At 43.9% G+C, this 27,525-nt stretch overlaps 1 long non-coding RNA gene across 2 annotated transcripts; it reads right to left on the bottom strand.

The window, feature by feature from the left end:
• Positions 1 to 3,128: 3,128 nt before the first annotated feature.
• Positions 3,129 to 23,364, bottom strand: LOC143990216 (uncharacterized). 2 transcript variants are annotated; one of them, XR_013277226.1, is made up of 5 exons: positions 23,229 to 23,364; positions 8,492 to 8,740; positions 5,178 to 5,199; positions 3,637 to 3,756; positions 3,129 to 3,309 (listed from the first exon to the last, which is right to left on the bottom strand). It is a non-coding gene; the product is annotated as an uncharacterized LOC143990216 (long non-coding RNA). The 2 variants fall into 2 exon arrangements; XR_013277225.1 differs by lacking the exon at positions 3,129 to 3,309 and having other exon boundaries at positions 3,340 to 3,756.
• Between the last annotated feature and the right edge of the window lie 4,161 nt (positions 23,365 to 27,525).

Here is a 27,525-nt window from a genome sequence, read left to right as displayed (position 1 = left end):
CCTCCCTCCCCTATCTCTCTCCTCCCTCCCTCTCTCTCTCTCCCTCCTGCCCCCCCCTCTCTCTCTCCCTCCTGCCCCTCTCTCTCTCCCCCCTCTCTCTCTCCTCCCCCCTCTCTCTCTCCTCCCCCTCTCTCTCTCTCCTCCCCCCCTCTCGCTCTCTCCCCCCCTCTCTCTCTGTGTCTCTCTCTCTCTCTCTGTCTCTCCCTCTCTCCTCCCCCCTCTCTCTCTCCTCCTCCCCCTCTCTCTCTCCTCCTCCCCCCCCCCTCTCTCTCCTCCTCTCCTCTCTCCCTCTCTCTATTGTAATTATAAAAAGGCTTTCACAAATATTGTTAAATGTATTAAATATACAAATGTATAAAATTAGACAAATAAAATTCTATATTCTCATACATTTGTGTGTGTGGTGTGTTTTTTTATTTAATATATGGTTATAGGTCAGATTATATCTAAGGTCTGTATCTCACACTCACGTTACACTAAGAATACATACATTTTATTATTTCTATGTCACACAAGAAAGTAAACAAATCTCTCTCTCGTGAGTGGAGCTATATTTTTTGGTGGAAATTTATTAGTCTTTGTTGTGCACCTGGGCACACTTTTTATCACAGAAGCGTGTGGTGACAACTATAACTATAATTTTTTTTTTTGTACGCATACGCTCAATGGGCTATTCGAGGGGTGCCCAACCGCTGGCACTCTGATGTGGCCCGCCATGTCTTGCTCTGAGATGTCGGGTAAGCATGCCAAGATCGCGGGTTCCCGACCCTCCATCTCCAAGCATCAGCGCAAAGAACCGAGCCGTCGCTAGAGGAAGCCAGCTGGCTCCTTCTCAGGTGGAGTGATACCAAATGTACTCCCGCCTATGACATGAAGCATCGCTTCTGTTCTCTACAGCAGTTGCATGCTTCTGTTTTCTGTCACACTAACGCATGGGAAACCGCAATTTGGACACCAGTACCCAGCAGCATTACCAGTACCAAACAGCAGTAACCGCCACCAGTACCAGCCAGCAGTACAAGTACCAGCCCGTGGTATCAGCAGGCAGTGCCCAACAGCAGTAACGCCTGATTCAAACCTATGCATTTTTTGTGCTTTTTGCAAATTTGCACCTCATCCATTTAACATTGGATTGAAATGGAACACGTTCTGTAGAGCAAATCTGCAAAAAGCACTAAAAATGCCATAGGTGTGAATCAGACCTAACAGCCAGCAGTACCAGCACCTGTCCGAAGTACCAGCCCTTTAGGACAGCCAGCAGTTATAACCACATGGGGGACAGCCACAACCAGCTGCAGGAATCCTGAGGAAAAAGTGAAGATCAAGGTCAGTTGAGATGTAAGAAAACCGCAATGCATCCGTGTGAAAGCAGCCTTAGGCCCCTTTCACACGATTGGTCCGATCGGGTCTACCTGTCTATTTTTCATGAGGATCCAATCTGACCCTCCATTCACCTCCTATAGAACGGCATATGTAAACAGACTTGTATCTGCTTACACAAGCCTATCTGCAATCCAAACTCCTTAAAAAAAAAAAAAATTGCCACCTCCGAGAATGTGAGTGGGCGGGCAGGTGTCGCAGAGGGTGAGAGAGCCGGTGGGCTGGCTCTGTTGAGAGACAGCGGGTGGCTCGGCTCGGCTCACTGACAGTATGTGAGCCGCTGCTGGCCAATCAGGGAGCCGGCGGGCGGGGGAGAAAAGAGATGACATCTCTCACCGCCAGGCGCCCGCCCTGCGTCCCTGCAGTTCCGCCCTCACTGTGCAGTGTGCAGGCAGCCGCGGCAGCAGAGAGATTACTTCATCTCTCTGCTGCTTGACTGGTAATCTGCTGCCTGGGACATGGCAAGTGACAATCCACATTGTGTGGCATGGGACGTGGCAAGTGACAATCTGCATCTGGTGAAAGGTGACGTGGCAAGTGACAATCTGCAACGCGTGGCATGGGACATGGCAAGTGACAATCTGCAACGTGTGGCAAGGGACGTGGTGAGTGACAATCTGCATCTGGTGATGTATTAAGTGACAATCTACATCTGGTGGCGTGACAAGTGACAATCTGCATCTGGTGACAGGCGACGTGGCAAGTGACAATCCGCAACGTGTGGCAGGTGACAGCAGCAGTTGACACGCTCAGGGCTCCCACTGATTCTGCATTATGGTATGCTGAACCATTTAATTTTTTATAACAATGTAATAATAGTAATGTGCTTCAATCATCCTGACACCATAACAACCATGGCGCCGTGATGATTGAAACGCTAACACCAGCAATTTCCCTGATAAATTTACCCCCAAAAAATATATTTTCTGGCAGTGCCCCTCCCGAGACTAGGCTCTGGATCCGCCCCTGCTGTAGACAATACCGTTTTGATTTATGATCCAGGTGCTCTTATATTACAATTGTCCACATTTTTATGGAGTTTACATATTTTTTTTTATACTTCTTTTAATATTTGTTGAGTATCATCAAGAAGAAATTGGTTTGAAGACATGCATTGGTGTTCATTTACGGTTGGTGGATATCTCTATTATTAAAACCATTGATAGAACATTCTAACATTATTTTTTTTTTTTTGTGCTTTTATAGCGATTTAAAATTGGGATAATGACAATACTAACCTAATCGTATTAGATTAGGTTTTATTTTTTTAGTTTTTGTAATTATATTAATAAAGTTGTAAATATGGATGGTGTGTTTATTTGTAATGTGTTTTATAATATGACTCTATTTTTCCCCCCTTTTTTAGATATACCTAACTGCTTTATCAAAACCTGTGGTTATGGCACTGGTCATACACAAACCACACCAGATATTCAATTATATTAATTTCCCCAAAATCCGGATCAAATCTAACAGTGGTTAAGAAATGCTGGAATGCACAGCCCAATGGTTGAAAAATGTGTACCTTTGATACTGGAAGACAAGAGAGGAGACCGATTCCGAATATGTTTTATTTAAACTAGGATATCCATTTCTGGTTTGTGGTATCTAACAACCTTGTAAGTATAAAATCAAACATGAAAAAAGGTATAAATATTCTCATTCAGTTTACTATTTTTTTTCATAACATTTTTAACATAATGTAAAAAAAAATTATATAAAATAATTTACATTGAATGTTACTCTAAGGCCAGTTCTGAGGCTTCATAAGCATTAGAATACATGAATTCCACATGAATCGTTGGGATCTGGAACAAAGCGTTTCGTACTGCATTAACAGCACAAGGTGGGATGACTCTCCGGTTTCCCTTTCCCAAGTAGCCATAGATCCATGCAGTAAATGTTCTATAAGCTGTCTTCCGCAATCGTCTTAAAAATAAATAAATAACAATTATTACAGTTGCATAACAAATAATTCACTATATATTGGAACTTTTAATTTGTTAAATCGTAGGTCTGCCTACCTTTTTCAGAAATCTAAAAGCCAGCAGCTGTAGATTTTTAATATTAGGACACTTACCTATCAGGGAGTCTAGTAATGTTGCCACACCAGCTTATTATTTAATTTTTTTATACACTGCCAACACATCACTCTTTTTTTTTTTTTTTTATAGATTATCAGTAATATTGGATATTGCATTGGAATGCATTTTCTGCACTTGCACCATTTCCTATTCCCAAGACGTTCTGTTTCACCTTCCTCTTTAGTTTCTGTTGATTGCAGCATGAAAATCTTTTGTAATGGATTACATGGAAACGCTGGATCTTTTCTGGCTCTGTATATTGTGACCATAGTTCCTCAAGCAACATTTGTCTCTGTAGCATAAACCAAAAAATATTTTCTTTACCTATTTATGCTTTATAGGTTAATAAATAAAATAAATTTTATTACGAATTTTCAGTTTAATATTTATTCTTGTTTGGCAAAAATGTATTTAAAGAAAGATGTTTTTGATTTTGATTTAAATAAATAATGTTTGATAGTAATTCATCATGGTTCTTTTATTTAATTTTATAATTACACATGTTACACTTCATGATACCTCAAGCTATTTCTAATAATGCTTACACTCTCCCATGTAGTTGCTAACAGAGGGGGTTTCAACTTCAATCTGAGGCAGTATTGCACCCTGCTTTAATAAAAAATGTTTTACATTAAAAGATATTTTCTACTTATTAAGAGCATTGTCAATTTTAAAATTCTTTATGGACACACACTTAGAGATTGCACTTGTAATGCCTACAGGAATGCCTTCAGAAAATAACCCCCCCTATCCAATGTCCTCTTCCTGTATTCTCACCTACCCCATCCCTTAGATACCTACGCCAATAAAATGAGGGCTTTTTAAATCAAACCAACAAATTAACTGTCTTGCTTCCTTGACCACACTTCACAGTCAACATTGGTACGAGAAATGGTCTGTCCAGTGAAGTTGCAAGGCTCCAATTGGAGTTATAGCTACACTTATCTGCCTTCCCACAACTGTTTTTGACAGGTACATATTTCCACTTCCATCTGTCATAGGCGAGGTTTGGTACGTCAAACGTTAGAACCTCCCTCCTTCTTTGCCCCCATGACATTTGGAGAGTGCATCATGATTTGCGCATGCACATTAGGGATATGACCATGAATCCCAATGAATTCAATGCCAGTTTCTGATACTGGTCATGGTGGCGGCAGGTACCAACAGCTGATCTGAAAAGACATTGCAGCCTCACTGGTCAGGTAAGTGTCCATAGATTAAAAGTCACCAGCTACTGTATTTGTAGCTGTGGATTTTACATTTATTTTTTGGCACACACTGAAAAAAACATTAAAAGAGAATTGTGGTGTTTTTTTTTTTTTTGTACGTTATACTTACCAAGGTGGATGCAGCATGTGACCGATGCTGCATCTGTCCACCGGCGCCTTGCACTGAGAATAGAGCAATCAAACATCGCCAAGGGGGATCCGTGAGAACCGAGCCAATCGGAGAGCTGCTGCCTGTCACTCCGCGGCTCTCCACTGAGATGGCTCGCAGTCCAAGCACCTGGCGCATCCAGACTTCCAGAGTCGGGATGACACGGTGCCTGGACTGATCTGTGTGATGTCAGCAGAGAGCGGACTTCAGACCAGCTGAAAATGGGAGAAGCCCAGCCAAACGAGCTCATGCATGACTACAATACGAAGTACAGACATGTAACTTTTACATTATAAACATTGTAAGTTTGTTTTTGAAATTTAAAAAGTAACTTACCATTATTTTTTATCAGTAAGATCTGTTAGATGTAAGAATAAAAAAAATTATTATTAGATCACAAAAAATTATAAATTAGGTTAAATGAGAAATAACTAAAATTATATTTTGTATAGTTAGTAAAGAAAAAATGTATATATGTACACACATAATATGTATAGTAACGCACATATAATGAAACAAAAAGTGTTTGTGTATAGGTATATATAAATACATACATACCAGACACTTTATTATGTACAGCTTTCACAGCACCGTTTTGAGTGCAGAACTGGAAGGAGACATCAGAAGATGAGAACACTGCAGCCATAAAGGGATGGACATGGTCAGCAACAATACTCAGGTAGGCCCCGTGGTGTTTAAATAATACTCAATTGGTACTAAGGGGTCCAAAGTGTGGCAAAGTAAATATCCCCCCCACCATTACACCCAGGGCTGGTGCTACCACTAGGTGGAGTAGGCAGTCGCCTAGGGCGTACTACTCCCCAGGGCGCAGCCACGGCCTCTGTATGCCTCCAATCCCCCAATGTCTCACAGCAGTGTGTGTGTGTGTGTGTGTGTGTGTGGAGGAGGGGCAGGGCTCGGTGGAGATCAGAGCATCGAGAGGTGCAGCATCTGTTAGCCGACCTCCCGGCCAGCGGGGACACCAGAGCAACACCGCCCAGTGTTGAGGAGAGCCTCGGATGTAATGGTCGATGAAGCAGAGATAAGGAGGAGGGAGGATCCTCACTATCTACAGCGAGCTGGGAGGGGGGGGGGGTGAGTAGTGCAGGAAATAAGAAGTCAGCTAAGTAGGTCAGTATGTCTGTGTGTGTTTGTAATGGTCAGGTAGGTAGGTCAGTGTGTGTGTGTGTGCAATGGTCAGGTAGGTAGATCAGTGTGTGTGTTTGTAATGGTCAGGTAGGTAGGTCAGTGTGTGTGTGTAATGGTCACATAGGTGGTTCAGTGTGTGTGTGTAATGGTCAGGTAGATGGGTCATTGTATGTGCAATGGTCAGGTGGGTGGGTCAGTGTATGTGTAATGGTCAGGTAGGTGGGTCAGTGTATGTGTAATGGTCAGGTAGGTGGGTCAGTGTGTGTGTGTAATGGTCAGGTAGGTCAGTGTATGTGTGTGTGTCAGGTAGGTGGGTCAGTGTATGTGTAATGGTCAGGTAGGTCAATGTATGTGTCAGGTTGGTGGGTCAGTGTGTGTAATGGTCAAGTAGGTAGGTCAGTGTATATGTCAGGTAGGTAGGTCAGTGTATGTGTCAGGTAGGTGGGTCAGTGTGTGTTTGTGTGTAATGGTCAGGTAGGTCAGTGTATGTATGTGTGTGTGTGTGTGTGTGTGTGTGTGTGTGTCAGGTAGGTGGGTCAGTGTATGTGTAATAGGTAGGTCAGTGTATGTGTCTGGTAGGTGGGTCAGTGTGTGTGTGTAATGGTCAGGTAGGTCAGTGTATGTGCCTGGTAGGTGGGTCAGTGTGTGTGTGTGTAATGGTCAGGTAGGTCAGTGTATGTGTCAGGTTGGTGGGTCAGTGTGTGTAATGGTCAAGTAGGTAGGTCAGTGTATGTGTCAGGTAGGTAGGTCAGTGTATGTGTCAGGTAGGTGGGTCAGTGTGTGTTTGTGTGTAATGGTCAGGTAGGTCAGTGTATGTATGTGTGTGTGTGTGTGTGTGTGTGTGTGTGTGTGTCAGGTAGGTGGGTCAGTGTATGTGCAATAGGTAGGTCCGTGTATGTGTCTGGTAGGTGGGTCAGTGTGTGTGTGTGTGTGTGTGTAATGGTCAGGTAGGTCAGTGTATGTGCCTGGTAGGTGGGTCAGTGTGTGTGTGTGTGTAATGGTCAGGTAGGTCAGTGTATGTGTCAGGTAGGTGGGTCAGTGTGTGTGTGTAATGGTCAGGCGGTTCACATATTGCAAAGGCAGTAGAGCCATGGGCAGAGCCAATGGGGGGGGGGGGGGGTGGCAAAATGAGGTTTCGCCTAGGGTGTCAAAAATTCTTGCACCAGCCCCGATTACACCCCCACCACCAGCCTGAACCGGTGATACAAGGCAGGATGGATTGATTCATGCTTTCATTTTTTTTATGCAAATTTAAAACCCTACCATCTGAATGTTACAACAGAAAATGAGACTCATCGGACCAGTCAACATTTTTTAATCTTCTATTGACCAAATTTGGTGAATCTGTGACAATTGTAGCCTCAATATCATCATGTACTTAGATGACTGGAGTGGCACCCAGTGTGGTTTTCTGCTGCTGTAGCCCATCTGCTTGAAGTTTCAATGTGTTGAGCATAAAAGATGGTATTCTGCATACCTTGGTTGTAAATGTTGCCTTTCTAAAATCTGTACCATTAAAAACTCTGAACTCACATATGAAGTAGGGATTTTAACACACACATAACAAATGGTCCATAATGGAGACACACGCACCACACCCCCATATCCATGCTCCTATATCTACAGGCAGGTTGATGGATGCATGGATTACAACGTGGGGTTATTTATTTTTGTAAGCATTTGATTAGAGCCCAAAGGCTCTAATAGGCTTCAAGAAAGGGTGACCATGGCGCAGAGAGCACCGTGCTCAAAGCCCACCCACTTGTGTGACATTAGCAAATTTAAACTCATTATTGTGACACTAATTTCCTCTTGGTCAATCATGGGAAAAGGGTCCTGAGACACAACTGGGTGGGAGTCCTACCTAAGACCCGATTGGCCGTGATAATAAGCAAACGGCAGGACTCGGGAGAGATGCAGGGGTAAGCCACCGTAGCCATGACATGGATGTGGTAAGTGCGGGACTGGCAGGCAGCAATGGGCGAGCAAAGTGGCGATCGAACAATGCATATATTAATTTTGTTGCTGCGATTATTATTATTTTTTTTATGAAAAGCTGTACAGAAAAAAAGTAGCCGCTGGGTGTAGATATACATATATACACACACACACACACACACACACACACACACACACACACACACACACATATATATATATATATATAGAGAGAGAGAGAGAGAGAGAGAGAGAGAGAGAGAAAAACACACACACACACACACACACACACACATATAGAAAGAAACACACACACACACACACACACACACACACGTATATAACTATATATATATATATATATATATATATATATATATATATATATATATATATATATATATATATGTATGTATAAGATACATGTATAACAAGAGATATAGATATATCTATATAGATATATACACACACACATAACAAGATATATATCTCTTGTTATGTAGATATATCTGCACAGAAGCAAATGATTTAGTTTACAATTAGTATATTTTTAAGCCTCTTACCTTTTGCTGCTGGTGTCTGTTGTTATAAATGCAGTATATTTCCTGGTTCCTGGAGGGAGGAGGCGAGGAGGGGTTTGCATAGCTAAGGGGCGGCAACTTCCTCTGGCACTGCAGTTGCTATGGAAACCCGACCTGAAACCTATTTCACCGCTTGTGCAGCAATGAGCATGTGCGAGATTTGCAAGGCTGAGATCCAGGAAGAAATACAGTCTGGCTTCAGATGCCCACACCTAAGATGGCCACGGTCTGCTGAAAGTTTATAAAGTTACAAAATGCTGTAATAACCTAACAAAACGGACCTTTGATTACAGACTAACTTTACTAGAATGCTTTAAGCTTGTGTATGATAGGTTATTTTTATTTAACCACTTCCCACCCGGCCAATGCATATATACGGCCGGGTGGGAGCCGTCTACTCCTGATAGGACATTCAGGAACGTCCTTCAGGAGTAGCGGGATCGCACGCGCGCGTGCCCGCGCGTGCCCGCGCAGCGGCGCGATCCCGATGTGCTCGTGTCACCCGGACACGGCACATCTCAGATCGGCAGGAGGGCTCTGTGATTGGCCCTCCTGATCACATGACGGCCGTGTCCAATCACGGCCGTCATGTGATGTAAACAAACAGCCGGTTGCTAGGCAATCGGCTCTCCTCTCCTCACACGGAAGTCACCGCTGAGGAGAGGAGAGCAGAACGCTGCAGCCGGCTGATGATCAGTGAGTATGGGCTGCTTTTTACAGCTTTTTACTCACTGATCATCAGTGTAGTGTAAACACACAACACACCACACAGTACAAACACAGTCCCCACATATGTCCCCAAAACACACATGTCCCCAAAACATACATGTCCCCAAATAATAAAAACACATGTCCCTAATAATAAAAACATGTCCCCCACATATGTCCCACTAAAATCACATGTCCCAATGATTATCTGCACACATATGTACGTGATCACCTGCACACATATGTACATGATCATTTGCGTACATATGTCCGTGATCACACAAACCAATTATTATACACTTAACGGAATTTTTTTTACCAAAAACATGTAGCAGAATACATTTTGGCTTAAATTTATGACAAAATTGGATTTTATTGGATTTCTTTTCAAATAGAAAAAAGAAAATATTGTTTTTTTTCCAAATTTCCGCTATTTTTGCGCTTATATCGCAAAAAAAAAAAAACGGAGTCGTGAATAAATAACACCAAAATAAAGCTCTATTTGTGCGAACAAAATGATAACAATTTCATTTGGGTACAGTGTAGCATGACCGCGCAATTGTCACTGAAAGCGCTAGAGCGCTGAAAGCTGAAAATTGGGCTGGGAAGGAAGGGGGTGAAAGTGCCCTGTATTGTAGTGGTTAAAAAGTCACATTTTGGCCAGAAAACCACTTTAATACCTTGGAATGTCTACTTTCTAAAAAGGGGTCATTTGGGGGGTATTTGTACTTTCCTGACTGTTAGTGTCTCAAGAAATGAGATACACCCGATGTACCGAAGGCCTGATCAGATGTGATCAATTTTCAGTGATTGGCACCATAGATTGTAGAATCTATAACTTTCACAAAGACCAAATATACACTAATTTGGGTTATTTTTTTACCAAAGATATGTAGCAGTATAAATGTTGACCAAAATGTATGAAGAAAAATTACTAATTAGCAAAATTATGACAAAAACAAAGAAAAAGGCTTTTTTTTTTTTTTTTTTTTTTTTTACAAAATGTAACTTTTTTTATTTATAGCACAAAAAATTAAAAACCCACTAGTGATTAAATACCACTAAAAGAAAGCTCTATTTGTGTGGAAAAAAGGACACACGTTTCATATGGGTACAGTGTTGCATGACTGAGTAATTGCCATTCAAACTGTGAGAGCGCTCAAAGCTGAAAATTGGTCTGGACAGGAAGGGATTAAATTGATTTGCAGTTTATAGTACAACAGATCATCTTAATATATAGTTCTACTAGGCATAGTATGCACTCTCTTACCCTATGGGAATGTGTTTGTATGCGTGGTGAGAAAATGCAGTGCTATTCCATGAGTCTCCTCCCTTAGTTTTCCTTATATCTGAAGTAATAAGAGTAGAAAGAAATAGCTGTGGACAGTAGGTTAGGAGAAAGGACATCAAAAGAGGGGAGAAGAAAGGAAAAACACTGACATGTTTAAGGTTTGACATTTTAGGTATTCATTTACTCGGTGCAACCTCAGCTTTTATATTTTACCAAAAATTGACAGAGAAAATTGAGTACTGTCCGTGATACTTTTTTTATTTGCACTAACATACAATTTTTCAGGACAAGCTTTCGAGGTATGTCCCCTTCTTCAAGGTCCAAGCAGTACTGATTTACAATTTTGAAGCAGAATGTAAAAAAACAACCAAAAAAACACACATCTCTGAGGGAAAGGAGATAAAAAAACTAAAAACACACATATAAAATCAATGGCAATAAAGATAACAGCATAGTTAGTGAGATAAGACAGAGGGAGAGCTATGGAATCATCCAATGCAAAAGGTGCAGCAAAGAATCTTATGTTGGTGAAAGAGGACAGAAGTTGCAAGCGAGGATGAATTTACACAGACATACCATCAAGGAACATAAAGAAGACAGTTAATGCACACCTGTGGGACATCACTTTTCACAACCAGACCACGCTATAGAAGACCTCAATGTTTTAGTTCTTAAAGGGAATTTCAGAACTATCCAGGAAAGGAAAACATTTGAACTAAGAATGATAATTCTTTTTGACTCAAAAAATAATGGCCTGAATTTAGATTTAGATATAGGTTTCCTTACCCATTATACTAAAGTTTTACGACCCCCTCAGTGACTAGCACCCCCCTCACCTCCATTCCATAGCTCTCCCTCTGTCTTATCTCACCAACTATGCTGTTATCTTTATTGCCATTGAGTTGTGTTTTTTGTTCTCTCCTTTCTCTCAGAGAGGTGTTTTGTGTTTGTTTTTTTACATTCTGCTTCAAAATTTGTAAATCAGTACTGCTTGGACTTTGAAGAAGGGGACATACCCCCAAAGCTTGTCCTGAAAAATTGTATGTTAGTGCAAATAAAAAAAGTATCACGGACAGCACTAAATTTTCTCTGTCATAATTGCACTAATACGACTAATACACAAATTGAGTAATTTTTTGTTTTTGTAGCCCCCAAAATGAACTTTTATTGTGGATTTTTTTTTGTGACATTTTTTTTTCCCTAGACATTTGCGGTAATATTGTGTGACAGATTAGAACTGGAACTACCACTATTTTGTTCCCTAGGGTGTTTGCTTTCAGAAAATATATCATGCTTGGGGCTTTTACATAATCTTAAAGTCCCATTTTTTTTTTTAAAGATGTGCTGTGTCCATCAGTGCAACCCTATCACTGCCACCTCATCTGCTGCACACCAGCGTCGCCTCCTCATCTGCTGCACACCAGCGCCGCCTCCTCATCTGCCGCACACCAGCGCCGCCTCCTCATCTGCCGCACACCAGCGCCGCCTCCTCATCTGCCGCACAACAGCGCCGCCTCCTCATCTGCCGCACACCAGTGCCGCCTCCTCATCTGCCGCACAACAGCGCCGCCTCCTCATCTGCCGCACACCAGCGCCGCCTCCTCATCTGCCACACACCAGCCCTGCCTCATCAGAATAAAAATAGTACTTATTTGCAAAATGTTATAACAGAGGTAAATTACCACCAAAAGAAAGCTCTGTCTGTCTCATGACGATTGTCATTCAAAGTGTGACAGCTCTGAAAGTAAGAAATTGGCCTGGGCAGGAAAGGGGTGAAAGTGTCCAGTATTAAAGTGGGTAAAGCAACAATAAGCTCTGCCATTAGGATCTGTGTTCAACATTTACAAACTGGAGTTGAAAGGTACTTTAGCTTGCTGAAAGCTCTGCAAACGCATTGCTTGCTGTGCACAGTGCTCTTATACATGCTGAAGCCCATGTGAAAAAGGCCTAAATGACATTCATTTTATGTAAGCGTATGAAGGATGCAACAAGCATCACATCTAAAACTGGACAGGTGTGAACGGGGCCTAAGGAATGAATTAGGGAGGAGCAAATGAATGACAGGATCTCCGCAGTCTTGCCACTATGCCATTCAGAGACCTTGTACTACTATTCATTCACAAAGGGGGCAAGTAAATGGTGCAACTCTTCACTCAAGCAGTGCCTGTTATAAAGCCATAGCAGCAGTCTGCAGGAAATAAGTTTTATTTTCATTACTCTCACAAGTGGGCTGACAATCCACTGTATGGATCAACAGGTTCTCTTTATAGAGGCATCCGGGTCTAGTAGATTGCAATGCCTCCTCTGCTTCATACAGCCAGTAGGTATAAGGTAGACAAAGCACATGGCTGCTGGGGTCATGATTTTACAACTTGGAACCCAGAAATACTCTGAGGACTTCAAGGTACATTCTCGATTCCCTGCAGCCATGCTAGGCTCACAGAGGAGCCACTAGGGAGGATTGGGAGGGGGCTCTGCAGTGTTCTACCTATAGGATCCTTGCTGAGTGACCATCAAAAGCATCTGATTAGAGTGTACTGTAAAGGCCCCTAGGGACCTGGTGGTGCCCATCCTCTGGCCCAGGAGCCTCTGATCATCTCCTGTACAAGGTCGGCAGTCTCTGACCATCTCCTGTACCAGGTCGGCAGTCTCTGACCATCTCCTGTACCAGGTCGGCAGTCTCTGACCATCTCCTGTACCAGGTCGGCAGTCTCTGACCATCTCCTGTACCAGTTCGGCAGTCTCTGACCATCTCCTGTACCAGGTCGGCAGTCTCTAACCATATATATCAAAAAGGAGTACACCCCTCACATTTATGTAAAAATTTTATTCCATCTTTTCATGTGACACATTGTCAACCAAGTGTCAAGCTGCTGCGGTGGCAAGCCAATGCGTACAACCCCAGTACTCCTTTCCAGACTTGGGGTATGTAGCACACTCAATCCTACACCAAAGAAAAATAAAAAAAATAAAAATAAAAGATGACAAGTGTCAAGCCGCTATGGTGGCCAGGCCGTGTGTACAACTCCAGTACTCCTTTCCAGACTTGGTGTATGTAGTACACTCAATCCTACACCAAATAAAAAATAAAAGATGACAAGTGTCAAGCCGCTGCGGTGACCAGGCAGTGCCTACAACCCCAGTACTCCTTTCCAGACTTAGGGTAAGTAGCACACTCAATCCTAGAGTAGAGAAAGAAAAAGAAAAAAAGATGACAAGTGTCAAGCCGCTGCAGTGGCCAGGCTGTGCGTACAATCCCAGTACTCCTTTCCAGATCTAGGTTATGTAGCACACTCAACCATAGACCAAAAACCAAAAAACTAAAAAATAAAATAAAAAAAGAGTGTCAAGTCGCTGCGGTGGCCAGGCAGTGCGTACAACCCCAGTACTCCTTTCCAGACTTAGGGTATGTAGCACATTCAAACCTAGACCACAAAAAAAAGGATGACAAGTGTCAGGTTGCTGTGGTGCCAAGGCAGTGTGTACAACCCCAGTACTCCTTTCCAGACTCAGGGTATGTAGCACACTCAATGCTAGACTCAAAAAAATAAATCAAAAAGATTTAAAAAAAGGATGACAAGTGTCAAGCCGCTGCAGTGGCCAGGCTGTGTGTACAATCCCAGTACTCCTTTCCAGATCTAGGTTATGTAGCACACTCAATCCTAGACCAAAAAAAAACAAAAAAAAGAGTGCCAAGCCGCTGTGGTGGCCAGGCAGTGCGTACAACCCCAGTACTCCTTTCCAGACTTAGGGTAAGTAGCACACTCAATCCTGGAGTAGAGAAAGAAAAAAGGATGACAAGTGTCAAGCCGCTGCGGTGGCCAGGCAGTGCGTACAAGCCCAGTACTCCTTTCCAGACTTAGGGTATGTAACACTCTCAATCCTGGAGTAGAAAAAGAAAAAAGGATGACAAGTATCAAGCTGCTCTGGTGGCCAGGCAGTGCGTAAAAACCCCAGTACTCCTTTCCAGATCTAGGCTATGTAGCACACTCAATCCTAGACTCAAAAAAATAAATAAAAAAGATTACAAAAAAAGGATGACAAGTGTCAAGGCGCTGTGGTGGCCAGGCTGTGCGTACAACCCCAGTACTCCTTTCCAGATCAAGTTTATGTAGCACACTCAATCCTATACTCAAAAAAATAAATAAAAAAGATTTAAAAAAAAGGATGACAAGTGTCAAGCCGCTGCGGTGGCCAGGCTGTGCGTACAACCCCAGTACTCCTTTCCAGATCTAGGTTATGTAGCACACTCAATCCTAGACTCAAAAAAATAAATAAAAAAGATTTTAAAAAAAGGATGACAAGTGTCAAGCCGCTGCGGTGGCCAGGCTGTGCGTACAACCCCAGTACTCCTTTTCAGATATAGGTTATGTAGCACACTCAATCCTAGACCAAAAAAAAAAAAAAAAAGAGTGTCAAGCTGCTACGTGGCCAGGCAGTGCGTACAACCCCAGTACTCCTTTCCAGACTTAGGGTAAGTAGCACACTCAATCCTGGAGTAGAAAAAGAAAAAAAGGATGACAAGCGTCAAGCTGCTGTGTTGGCCAGGCAGTGCGTAAAAACCCCAGTACTCCTTTCCATACTTAGGATATGTAGCACACTCAAACCTAGACCACAAAAATAAATAAAAAAGGATGAAAAGTGTGAAGCCACTGTGGTGGCCAGGCAGTGCGTACAACCCCAGAACTCCTTTCCAGACTTAGGGTATATAGTACACTCAGTCCTAGACCAAAAAATAAATAAAAGGATGACAAGTTGCAAACCGCTGCGGTGGCCAGGCAGTGCCTACAACCCCAGTGCTCCTTTCCAGACTTAGGGTATGTAGCACACTCAATCCTAGACCAAAAAAAAACAAAAAAAGAGTGTCAAGCTGCTGCAGTGGTAAGGCTGTGCCTACAACCCCAGTACTCCTTTCCAGACTTAGGGTAAGTAGCACACTCAATCCTGGAGTAGAGAAAGAAAAAGAAAAAAGATGACAAGTGTCAAGCCGCTGCGGTGGCCAAGCTGTGCGTACAATCCCAGTACTCCTTTCCAGATCTAGGTTATGTAGCACACTCAATCCTAGACCAAAAAACAAAAAAATAAAAAAAAGAGTGTCAAGCCGCTGCGGTGGCCAAGCAGTGCGTACAACCCCAGTACTCCTTTTCAGACTTAGGGTATGTAGCACATTCAAACCTACACCACAAAAAAAAAGGATGACAAGTGTCAGGTTGCTGTGGTGGCCAGGCAGTGTGTACAACCCCAGTACTCCTTTCCAGACTTAGGGTAAGTAGTACACTCAATCCTGGAGTAGAGAAAGAAAAAAGGATGACAAGTGTCAAGCCGCTGCGGTGGCCAGGCAGTGCGTACAATCCCAGTACTCCTTTCCAGACTTAGGGTATGTAGCACTCTCAATCCTGGAGTAGAGAAAGAAAAAAGGATGACAAGTGTCAAGCCGCTGCGGTGGCCAGGCAGTGCCTAAAACCCCAGGACTCCTTTCCAGACTTAGGGTATGTAGCACACTCAATCCTAGACCAAAAAAACAAAACAAAAAAGAGTGTCAAGCTGCTGCGGTGGCCAGGCAGTGCATACAACCCCAGTACTCCTTTCCAGACTTAGGGTAAGTAGCACACTCAATCCTGGAGTACAGAAAGACAAAGAAAAAAGGATGACAAGTGTCAAGCCGCTGCGGTGGCCAGGAAGTGCGTACAACCCCAGGACTCCTTTCCAGGCTTTGGTTAAGTAGCACACTCAATCCTGGAGTCGAAAAAGAAAAAAAGAATGACAAGTGTCAAGCTGCTGCGGTGGCCGGGCAGTGCCTACAACCCCAGGACTCCTTTCCAGACTTTGGTTAAGTAGCACACTCAATCCTGGAGTAGAAAAAGAAAAAAAGGATGACAAGTGTCAAGCTGCTGTGTTGGCCAGGCAGTGCGTAAAAACCCCAGTACTCCTTTCCAGACTTAGGGTATGTAGCACACTCAAACCTAGACCACAAAAATAAATAAAAAAGGATGAAAAAAGTGTCAAGCCGCTGCAGTGGCCAGGCAGTGCCTACAACCCCAGCACTCCTCTGCAGACTTAGGGTATGTAGCACACTCAAACCTAGATCACAAAAAAAGGATGACAAGTGCCAGGTTGCTGCAGTGGCCAGGCAGTGTGTACAACCCCAGTACTCCTTTCCATATTTAGGGTATGTAGCATACTCAATCCTGGAGTACAGAAAGAAAAAGAAAAAAAGGATGACAAGTGTCAAGCTGATACGGTGGCCAGGCCGTGCGTACAACCCCAGAACTCCTTTCCAGACTTAGGGTAAGTAGAACACTCAATCCTGGAGTAGAAAAAGAAAAAAGGATGACAAGTGTCAAGCTGCTGTGGTGGCCAGGCAGTGTGCGGAAAAACCCCAGTACTCCTTTCCAGATTTAGGGTATGTAGCACATTCAAACCTAGACCACAAAAAAAGGATGACAAGTGTCAGGTTGCTGCGGTGACCAGGCAGTGTGTACAACCCCAGTACTCCTTTCCAGACTTAGGGTATGTAGCACAGTCAGTCCCAGACCAAAAAAATAAATAAAAGTATGGCAAGTATCAAGCTGCTGTGTTGGCCAGGCTGTGCGTACAAACCTCAGTACTCTATTCCAAACTTAGGGTATGTAGCACACTCAAAGCTAGACCACAAAATAAATAAAAAAGGATGAAAAGTGTCAGGCCGCTGCAGTGGCTAGGCTGTGCCTACAACCCCAGTACTCATTTCCAGACTTAGGGTATGTAGCACACTCAATCCTGGAGTAGAGAAAGAAAAAGAAAAACGGATGACAAGTGTCAAGCCGCTGAGGTGGCCAGGCAGTGCGTACAAGCCCAGTATTCCTTTCCAGACTTAGGGTATGTAGCACTCTCAATCCTGGAGTAGAAAAAGAAAATAGGATGACAAGTATCAAGCTGCTGTGGTGGCCAGACAGTGCGTAAAAACCCCAGTACTCCTTTCCAGACTTAGGGTATGTAGCACACTCAGTCCTAGACCAAAAAAATAAATAAAAGGATGACAAGTTTCAAGCCGCTATGGTGGCCAGGCAGTGTGTACAACCCCAGTACTCCTTTCCAGACTTAGGATATGTAGCACACTCAATCCTAGACTCAAAAAAATAAATTAAAAAGATTTTAAAAAGGATGACAAGTGTCAAGCCGCTGCAGTGGCCAGGCTGTGCGTACAATCCCAGTACTCCTTTCCAGATCTAGGTTATGTAGCACACTCAATTCTAGACCAAAAAAAAAACAAAAAAAGAGTGTGAAGCCGCTGTGGTGGCCAGGCAGTGCGTACAACCCCAGTACTCCTTTCCAGACTTAGGGTAAGTAGCACACTTAATCCTGGAGTAGAGAAAGAAAAAAAAATGGATGACAAGTGTCAAGCCGCTGTGGTGGCCAGGAAGTGCGTACAAGCCCAGTACTCCTTTCCAGACTTAGGGTATGTAGTACACTCAGTCCTAGACCAAAAAATAAATAAAAGGATGACAAGTGTCAAGCCGCTGCGGTGGCCGGGCAGTGTCTACAACCCCAGGACTCCTTTCCAGACTTAGGTTAGGTAGCACACTCAATCCTGGAGTAGAAAAATAAAAAAAGGATGACAAGTGTGAAGCTGCTGTGTTGGCCAGGCAGTGCGTAAAAACCCCAGTACTCCTTTCCAGACTTAGGGTATGTAGCACACTCAAACCTAGACCACAAAAATAAATAAAAAAGGATGAAAAGTGTGAAGCCGGTATGGTGGCCAGGCAGTGCGTACAACCCCAGTACTCCTTTCCAGACTTAGGGTATGTAGTACACTCAGTCCTAGACCAAAAAATAAATAAAAGGATGACAAGTATCAAGCCGCTGCGTTGGCCAGGCTGTGCGTACAACCCCAGTACTCCTTTGCAGATCTAGGTCATGTAGCACACTCAATCCTAGACCAAAAAAAAACAAAGTGTCAAGCCGCTGCGGTGGCCAGGCAGTGCGTACAAGCTCAGTACTCCTTTCCAGATTTAGGGTATGTAGCACATTCAAACCTAGACCACAAAAAAAAGGATGACAAGTGTCAGGTTGCTGCGGTGACCAGGCAGTGTATACAACACCAGTACTCCTTTCCAGAATTAGGGTATGTAGCACAGTCAGTCCCAGACCAAAAAATAAATAAAAGGATGACAAGTATCAAGCTGCTGTGTTGGCCAGGCTGTGCGTACAAACCCCAGTACTCTATTTCAAACTTAGGGTATGTAGCACACTCAAAGCTAGAGCACAAAAATAAATAAAAAAGGATGAAAATTGTCAGGCCGCTGCAGTGGCCAGGCTGTGCCTACAACCCCAGTACTCCTTTCCAGACTTAGGGTATGTAGCATACTTAATCCTGGAGTAGGAATGATGTCTCCTCCCCCAGTCAGTAACACCCCTATACAGTTTGAACACACTGAGGGAACACACATTTAACCCATTCCCCCGCCAGTGACGTTTGCACAGTAATTAGTGCATATTTATAGCACTGATCGCTGTATAAATGTCACTGGTCCCAAAATAGTGGCAAAAGTGTTCCAATCTGTCTGTCACAATACTGCCAAAGAAATTTTTTTTTAAAAAATCACAGATTACTGCCAGTAATAGTAAAAAAAAATGAATAAATAATAAAAATGCCATAAATGTTTCCCATAGTTTGTAGTCGCTATAACTTTTGTGCAAACCAATCAATATACACTTAATGCATTTTTGTTTACCAAAAACATGTAGAATATATATTGACCTAAACTGATGAAGAAATTTGTTTTTTAAAAACACTTTTGGTGATATTTATTACAGGAAAAAGTAAAAAACATTTATTTTTATTTTTTTTAACCACTTCAGCCCCGGACCAATAAACAGCCTAAGGACCAGAGGTCTTTTTACAATTTCGCACTGCACTGCTTTAACTGGTAATTGCGCGGTCATGCAATGTTGTACCCAAACGAAATTTGCGTCCTTTTCTTCCCACAAATAGAGCTTTCTTTTGATGGTATTTGTATGCCTCCGCGATTTTTATTTTTTGCGATATAAATGGAAAAAGACCAAAAATTTTGAGAAAAAATGATATTTTCTAATTTTTGTTATAAGAAAAATCGAATAAACTCAATTTTAGTCAAACATTTAGGGCAAAATTTATTCAGCCACATGTCTTTAGTAAAAAAAATGTCAATAAGCGTATATTTATTGGTTTGCGCAAAAGTTATAGCATCTACAAACTAGAGTACATTTTCTGGAATTTACACAGCTTTTAATTTACGACTGCCTATCTCATTTCTTGAGGTGCTAAAATGGCAGGGCAGTACAACCCCCCCCCCCCAAATGACCCCATTTTGGAAAGTAGACACCCCAAGGAAGTTGTGGAGAGGCATGTTGAGCCCATTGAATACTTTTTTTTTGTCCCAAGTGATTGAATAATGACACAAAAAAAAAAAGTATACAAAAAGTTGTCACTAAATGATATATTGCTCACACATGCCATAGTAATATGTGGAATTGCACCCCAAAATATATTCTGCTGCTTCTCCTGAGTAGGGGATACCACATATGTGGGACTTTTTGGGAGTCTAGCTGCGTACGGCACCCCGAATACCAATCACTGCCTTCAGGATTTCTAAGGGTGCAAATTTTTGATTTCACTCCTCACTACCTATCATAGTTTCGAAGGCCATAAAATGCCAAAACAACACAAACCCCCCCCCCCCAAATGACCCCATTTTGGAAAGTAGACACCCCAAGGAAGTAGTGGAGAGGCATGTTGAGCCCATTGAATATTTTTTTTTGTCCCAAGTGATTGAATAATGACACAAAAAAAAAGAAAGTTTACAAAAAGTTGTCACTAAATGATATATTGCTCACACATGCCATAGTTATATGTGGAATTGCACCCCAAAATATATTCTGCTGCTTCTCCTGAGTACGGGGATAACACATATGTGGGACTTTTTGGGAGTCTAGCTGCGTACGGCAACCCGAAAACCAATCACTGCCTTCAGGGTTTCTAAGGGTGCAAATTTTTGATTTCACTCCTCACTACCTATCACAGTTTCGAAGGCCATAAAATGCCAAAATAGCACAAACCCCCCCCCCCAAATGACCCCATTTTGGAAAGTAGACACCCCAAGCTATTTACTGAGAGGCATGTTGAGTCCATGAAATATTTTATATTTTGCCACAAGTTGCAGGAATTTTACAATTTCTTTTTTTTGCACAAAGTTGTCACTAAATGATATATTGCTCACACATACTTTGGGAATAAGTCAAATTACACCCCAAAATAAATTCTACTGCTTCTCCCGAGTACGGGGATACCACATGTGAGGGACTTTTTGGGAGCCTAGCCACGTACGGGACCCCGAAAACCAAGCACTGCCTTTCCGGATTTAAATATAAAATGCTACCAAACAAACTGTTAGCGATCGCAGGGATCAGGCCTGACTCTGCGATCGCTGCAATTATGTGTTTAGTGTTTTGTAAGTGACAGTGATCGATTGATACTGCACTTGGGTGGGCTGGGCGGAGGGGCAAAACGCAGGTGCTAGCAGGTATCTGGGCTGATCCCGCTAACAATGCGTTTTTTTGGAACCCTAAACTGCTGGGGACGCTAGTATAGATCTGATCAGATCAGATATTGATCTGTTCAGATACTATACCACTACGGGAGGTGTATGCTTTGTGCGTGGGTGTTAGCAGTACTGGCACTAACCTAGCGCTGCCTGGGGCGACGCAGACCCTGACCCTAAAACCTAATTGATATCACCCGCTGGGTGATCAGGGGGTTAAACCTTTATTGGGTAATAAATGGTGGGTGCCCTGATGCTATAAAAAGCAAACTAACCAGAGTCACCCGTAACACTTATACGATGATCACTGGTGAAAGGGTTAACTAGGGGCAATCAGGGGGTTCAAATTTTTATTAGGTAGTATATGGGGGTCCCTGGTGCTATATAAAAACCTGACGGGGAACCTAAATAACTAACTGGCTAACCAGCATTACCAGTGACACTTATACTGTGATCGCTGGTGAAAGGGTTAACTAGGGGCAATCAGGGGGTTAAAACCATTATTGGGTAGTATATGGGGGTACCTAACGCTATAAAAACCTGGCGGTGAACCTAAAAAAATAACTAGCTACCTAGCGGCACTAGTGACACTAATGCAGCGATCAGAAAAACGATCGCTTAGTGACACTGGCAAAAGGGGGTGAAAGGGTTAACTAGGGGCAATCAGGGGGTTAAAACCATTATTGGGTAGTATATCGGGGTACCTAGCGCTATAAAAACCTGGCGGTGAACCTAAAAAAATAACTAGCTACCTAGCGGCACTAGTGACACTAATGCAGCGATCAGAAAAACGATTGCTTAGTGACACTGGCAAAAGGGGGTGAAAGGGTTAACTAGGGGCAATCAGGGGGTTAAAACCATTATTGGGTAGTATATTGGGGTACCTATCGCTATAAAAACCTGGCGGTGAACCTAAAAAAAAACTAGCTACCTAGCGACACTAATGCAGCAATCAGAAAAATGATTGCTTAGTGACACTGGCAAAATGGGTGAAAGGGTTAACTAGGGGCAATCAGGGGGTTAAAACCATTATTGGGTAGTATATCGGGGTACCTAGCGCTATAAAAACCTGGCGGTGAACCTAAAAAAATAACTAGCTACCTAGCGACACTAGCGACACTAATGCAGCGATCAGAAAAATGATCGCTTAGTGACACTGGCAAAAGGGGGTGAAAGGGTTAACTAGGGGCAATCAGGGGGTTAAAACCATTATTGGGTAGTATATCGGGGTACCTAGCGATATAAAAACCTGGCGGTGAACCTAAAAAAATAACTAGCTACCTAGCGACACTAATGCAGCGATCAGAAAAATGATCGCTTAGTGACACTGGCAAAAGGGGGTGAAAGGGTTAACTCTAGGGGCAATCAGGGGGTTAAATCTTTATTGAGGGGTGATAGGGGGCTACCCTGGACCTAACACTAACTGCCCTGACAGTTTTTACTGTTACAACTGACACTGAATGCAGTGATCAGTAAATAAATGATCACTGCAATGAGTGACACTGTGACTGGGGGGGGGGGGTTTGTGTGCCTGTGTGTGCCTACATGTCAGTGTAGTGTTGGTGCACACTTACTTTGTCTTCTCCTCGTAGTCCGGTCAAAAAGACCGCCCCGAGGAGAATGACATCACTTCCTCCCTGCCTGTGTATACAATACACAGTGGGAGGAAGCTTCTCATTCGCCAGGAGCGATCGAGAGGGGATGGCCAGAAACCAACGGCCATCCCCTCATCTCGGATCACTCCTGAAGCGAACCGAACCACCGTATCCAGCGGGAGGGGGTCCGATCGGACCCCCACCCGCTGGAAGGCAGGCATGTACATGTACGTGCTTGTGTCTGCCTGTGCAATTGCGATGACGTACAATGGCAATACGGCGGTCCTTAAGTGGTTAAAGTGTAGATTTTTTGCTTCTGGCGCAAAAAATAAAAACCACAGAGATGATCAAATAACACCAAAATAAATCTCTATTTGTTGAAAAAAAAAAAGTGACAAATTTAGTTTGGGTACAGTGTCATATGACCGCGCAATTGTCCGTTAAAGTGACGCGGTGCTGTATCGCAAAAAATAGCCTGGTCATTAAGGGGGTAAAATCTTCTGGCACTGAAGTAGTCAATGTAAAGAATTGTTTTTGCTAATAAAAAAAGAATTGCAGACAATCACACTCCGGAAGCTCCTTGTATGTGACAGTGATTCATAAGCAATCGGCATGATATCCGATGTGGACGGGGAATCCAGGTAAACACATAGGCACTCTTCACCCCACGCCGTCCATCTGCAGTTCAGCCAGCTAGTGCTGACAACCTGATGCAACGGCTGATCCGTTCGGCGCATGCGCAGTTCCCTCTTACACTATTCGACAGCCTGACAGACTCTAACAAGTATTGCGCAGCCGCAGCTCATAAATACTAATCAGCTGTTCCTCTTCGGAAACTTTCGGCGTCTCCTTTCTCATCCAAGGATCGTACGTTATCTGATGTGGGAACAGTTTTTTACAGAACACCGGGATTTCTCTAGCTGATAATTCCTGTCCGCAGTAGAGGAGACATATTATCGTAGACGGAGGCAACAAAATCATTAAAAAACAGGAATACATATTAAACATACACATATTAAATATTAATAGCTTATTAATTATGAATAGAAATTACGAAAAAAGCGCAATATATAGAATATATAATTAAAAAAAAAAATATATATATATATAGGAAAGATAGCGGGAAGAAAATACGTGACTCGGGATTAGCTACAATCACGTGACGGATTAGCTACAGCTGTGAGCAAATGGACCGTTACACGTGACGTCACAGGCAGCAAGGGTATAAATAGAGTCAGGAGCCCACGGCTCACTCAATCTGTTCCCGGCTCTCGGGAGGACAACATCGTTATGTGCGCGCGCGCTGTTCAGAGCTGCTGGCGGACTACTGTACAGAATACGGGCAAGTCATTAACGGCTCCGGTGTAGTGTGCTATCATGTGCTATGAGATCCTGCCAGGCTATGCCATCATGATCTCTTGTTTGACGGTCCCTGGAATCTCCACCATATTAATTCAGCGATATGTATTCGGCAAGGACAGGAGAGTTGCTCGGTATTCATGCCCATGGTACATTATGTAGAGGGACAGGCGAATTTCTTCGGAACAGTTGGTTCAAATCAAAGGGTTTGGAAACTTGACAAGATGTGAATCACTGACAGACCTTCTATCCCACTGGCAACTGTTAAATATGAATGTTATTGACCAACATTAACCACTTGCTTACTGGGCACTTAAACCCCCCTCCTGCCCAGACCAATTTTCAGCTTTCAGCGCTGATGCACTTTGAATGACAATTGCGCGGTCATACAACACTGTACCCAAATGACATTTTTATTATTTTTTGCTAAACAAACAAAAAAAGATGCAAAAAAAAATCATGTTTAATAGTTTGTTATAAAATTTTGCAAACAGGTCATTTTTCTCCTTCATTGAAGTGCATCTATGAGGCGGCACTAATAGGCTGCATTGGTGGGCAATGATAGGCTGCACTGATAGGCATAGTTAAAGCGGAGGTCCACCCTAAAGTGGACCTTCCGCTCATCGGAACCCTCCCCCCTCCGGCGCCACAATTGGCACCTTTCAGGGGGGAGGGGGGTGCAGATACCTGTACAGTACAGGTATCTGCACCCACTTCCGGAATAGCTCTCTGCGGAAAGGGGCGGAGATTACGCCCCTTTCCGCAAGTGCCCTGCTGCCTGCTGGGAAACACACAGATCCCAGAGGCAGCGGGGACCGTCCTTATTGCGCAGCGCGACTCGCGCATGCGCAGTAGGGAACCGGGAAATGAAGCCGAAAGGCTCCATTTCCTGATTCCCATACCCAAGATGGCGGCGGCAGGACCCCAGAGACGATCTAGAGATCGGCTTCGCGCTGGACAGGTAAGTGTCACTATTTTAAAAGTCAGCAGCTGCAGTATTTGTAGCTGCTGGCTTTGAAAAAAAAAAAAAAACGCGGAGTCCCGGTGGACTCCCGCTTTAAGGCGGCACTAATAGGCACAGATAAGGTGGCACCGATAGGCACAGATAAAGCAGTACTGATGGGCACAGATAAGATGGCATGGATGGGTGGCACTAAGGGGCACTGATGGGTACCACTGATAGGTGGCACTGATGGACACTGGTAGATGACACTGATGGGCACGGACATGTGGCACTGGGGTGCAGCACCTTTATTGAGGCTGATTGTGGGCACTGCTGGGTGGCACTATGGGCACTGATGGGGGACACTTATTTTTTAATGAAGGGGCAGGTGGGCACTGGCAGGGCTGGCCGTGATCGGGACTGATGTCCCGATCACGGCCGCCGGTGATCGGCTCTTTTTTTTTCTCCTCGTGCTGTCAGTGCGAGGAGGAATAATAGCCGAATAACCGGCTCCGTTATATCACATGATCAGCTGTCATTGGCTGACAGCTGATCACATGATAAGGGGTCGGGATCGACCCCTTGCTCGGATCAGTGATCAGGCGAGTCTCATAGACTCGCCGATCACAGAGCGCGCCGCGCGCGATCCTCGGGGCACGCAGGCCACTCACGCACGGGACGACGTCAATAGACGTCGTCCCGGCAAAGGAGGTCCGCGCTGTAGCCGTCATTCGGCTATAGCGCGGGTCTCAAGTGGTTAAACTGATGTGCAGAGATGTATTGTGATCTAAAAAACCTTTCTTGCCCCAGTCATTTCCTTCCCACTCTAGGTCTATTTTTCTCCACCTTCTAGGTCCAGATTTTGGCCCCTCCCCCATTGAAGGTCCAGGGTTTGGCCCCTCCCATTTCTACGGCCAGGTGTTGGCCCCTCCCCCTTTTAGGCCCAGGATTTCACTCTTCTCACCCCTTTTAGGTCCAGGTTTTCTCTCTTTTCGGTCCAGGATTTCGCTTTTCTCTCCCTTTTAGGTGCAGGATTTTGCTCTTCTCTCCTTTTTAGGTCCAAGATTTCTCTCATCTCTCCCTTTTAGGTCCAGGATTTCTCTCTTCCCCCTTCTAGGTCCAGGATTTTTCTTCCCCCTTCTACATCCAGGATTTTTCTTCCCCCTTCTAGGTCCAGGATTTTTCTTCCCCCTTCTACGTCCAGGATTTTTCTTCCCCCTTCTAGGTTCTGATTTTCAATATGCATTCTGCAAGGACAGGAGAGTTGCTCGGTATTCACGCCCATGTTACCTTATGTAGAGGGACAGGCGAGTTTCTTCGGAACAACGTTGGTTCAAATGAAAGGGCTTGGAAAATATTGACTCTATTTGAATCACTGATAGATCTTCTATCTCACTGACAACTGTTAAATATAAATGTTATTTACCAACATTAAACTGATACACAGAGTTGTATTGTGAGCTAAATAAACATGTCTCTCTCTCCATTCATTTCCTTCATTCTCTTACTTTCGAGGTCTAGGTTTTCTTTTCTTACATCAGGGGACACAGAGCCATAGTAATTACTACGTGGGTTTCATCGGCGCATCAGGTTCTGGACAATGGCACGCCCGTTACGGCATGAACTTCTCACCATATAACCTCTCCCACTACTGGGAGTCCTCAGTTTTTTCGCAAGTGTCTAAGGTGTTGGGCACGAGTAAGGATTTGTTGTACTGAACTCCATGAGCAGTAATGCTTGATGAGAGCCAGCCATCCTGACCGGATCCGTTCTGATGTCTAGATTTTACTTTCGAATGCTTTGAGAGCTGCGCCCTGGGATCTAGTACTTTTTGGTATTAAGGCCAAGAAACATTTATTGGCAGAGTGCTGTCGAAGGTCCAGGATTGTGGGTCAACCTGAAGGTTTCCTTTAAGGTCTCGAAGCCTACCGTGAAGGGCGAAGATTGAGGCATTTTTATCTGCGATAAACCCCTGCTGTGAGATAAGGTAGGGGAGATTTTCTCAGTAATGTCTCCTATGTATTGTTTTGTCATGTCATGTCTGTGTCACCACTGGGGTCTGTATTGAGCACTCACCATTCTGAGGCTAGAAATAGCGGAAGCTTCCAGCTCAGGCCCTCAGGTGTGAAGGGGGGGTTCTTTTCAACTCCCGGGCCCCCAGAGTGGCGGTTTTTGTTTCTTTGGATGCCAGCCCGCTGCCTCTTTTTTTCTTAAATAAATAAATACATTTCTTTGCCTTTTTACACCCCCCCCCCCGCCGCCATGTTGCCAGCACTCATATACTTCCCTAGGGGGAAGGGGGGTGGCTAAATGGCGTCAGATGCCAGCCACACGTGGAGGAAGTATTTTAAGTTATACAGGAAAAGCTAAAGTCTGGCGGTGGAGGGACAGGGCTGTCATGGTCGTCCCCAAAATCCAGCGGCCCATGGAAGACCTATTCACAGAATTCCTTCGTTGAGCGCTATTAGGTTTCCCTGTGTGCGCGTTGGCGCGGACGCACGCGGGTGCGAGCAGGTACGAACGGGCGCACGCGGGTGCGCGAGGTTGCGAACGTGCGCACG

Source organism: Lithobates pipiens, unplaced genomic scaffold, assembly GCF_037356315.1.
Source record: "Lithobates pipiens isolate NorthernLeopardFrog02 unplaced genomic scaffold, aLitPip1_a1.2 Scaffold_18, whole genome shotgun sequence".
NCBI classification, from domain to species: Eukaryota; Metazoa; Chordata; class Amphibia; order Anura; family Ranidae; genus Lithobates; species Lithobates pipiens.
The sequence above is the reverse complement of the archived record's forward strand: the minus strand, read 5'-3'. Positions and strand labels throughout refer to the sequence as shown.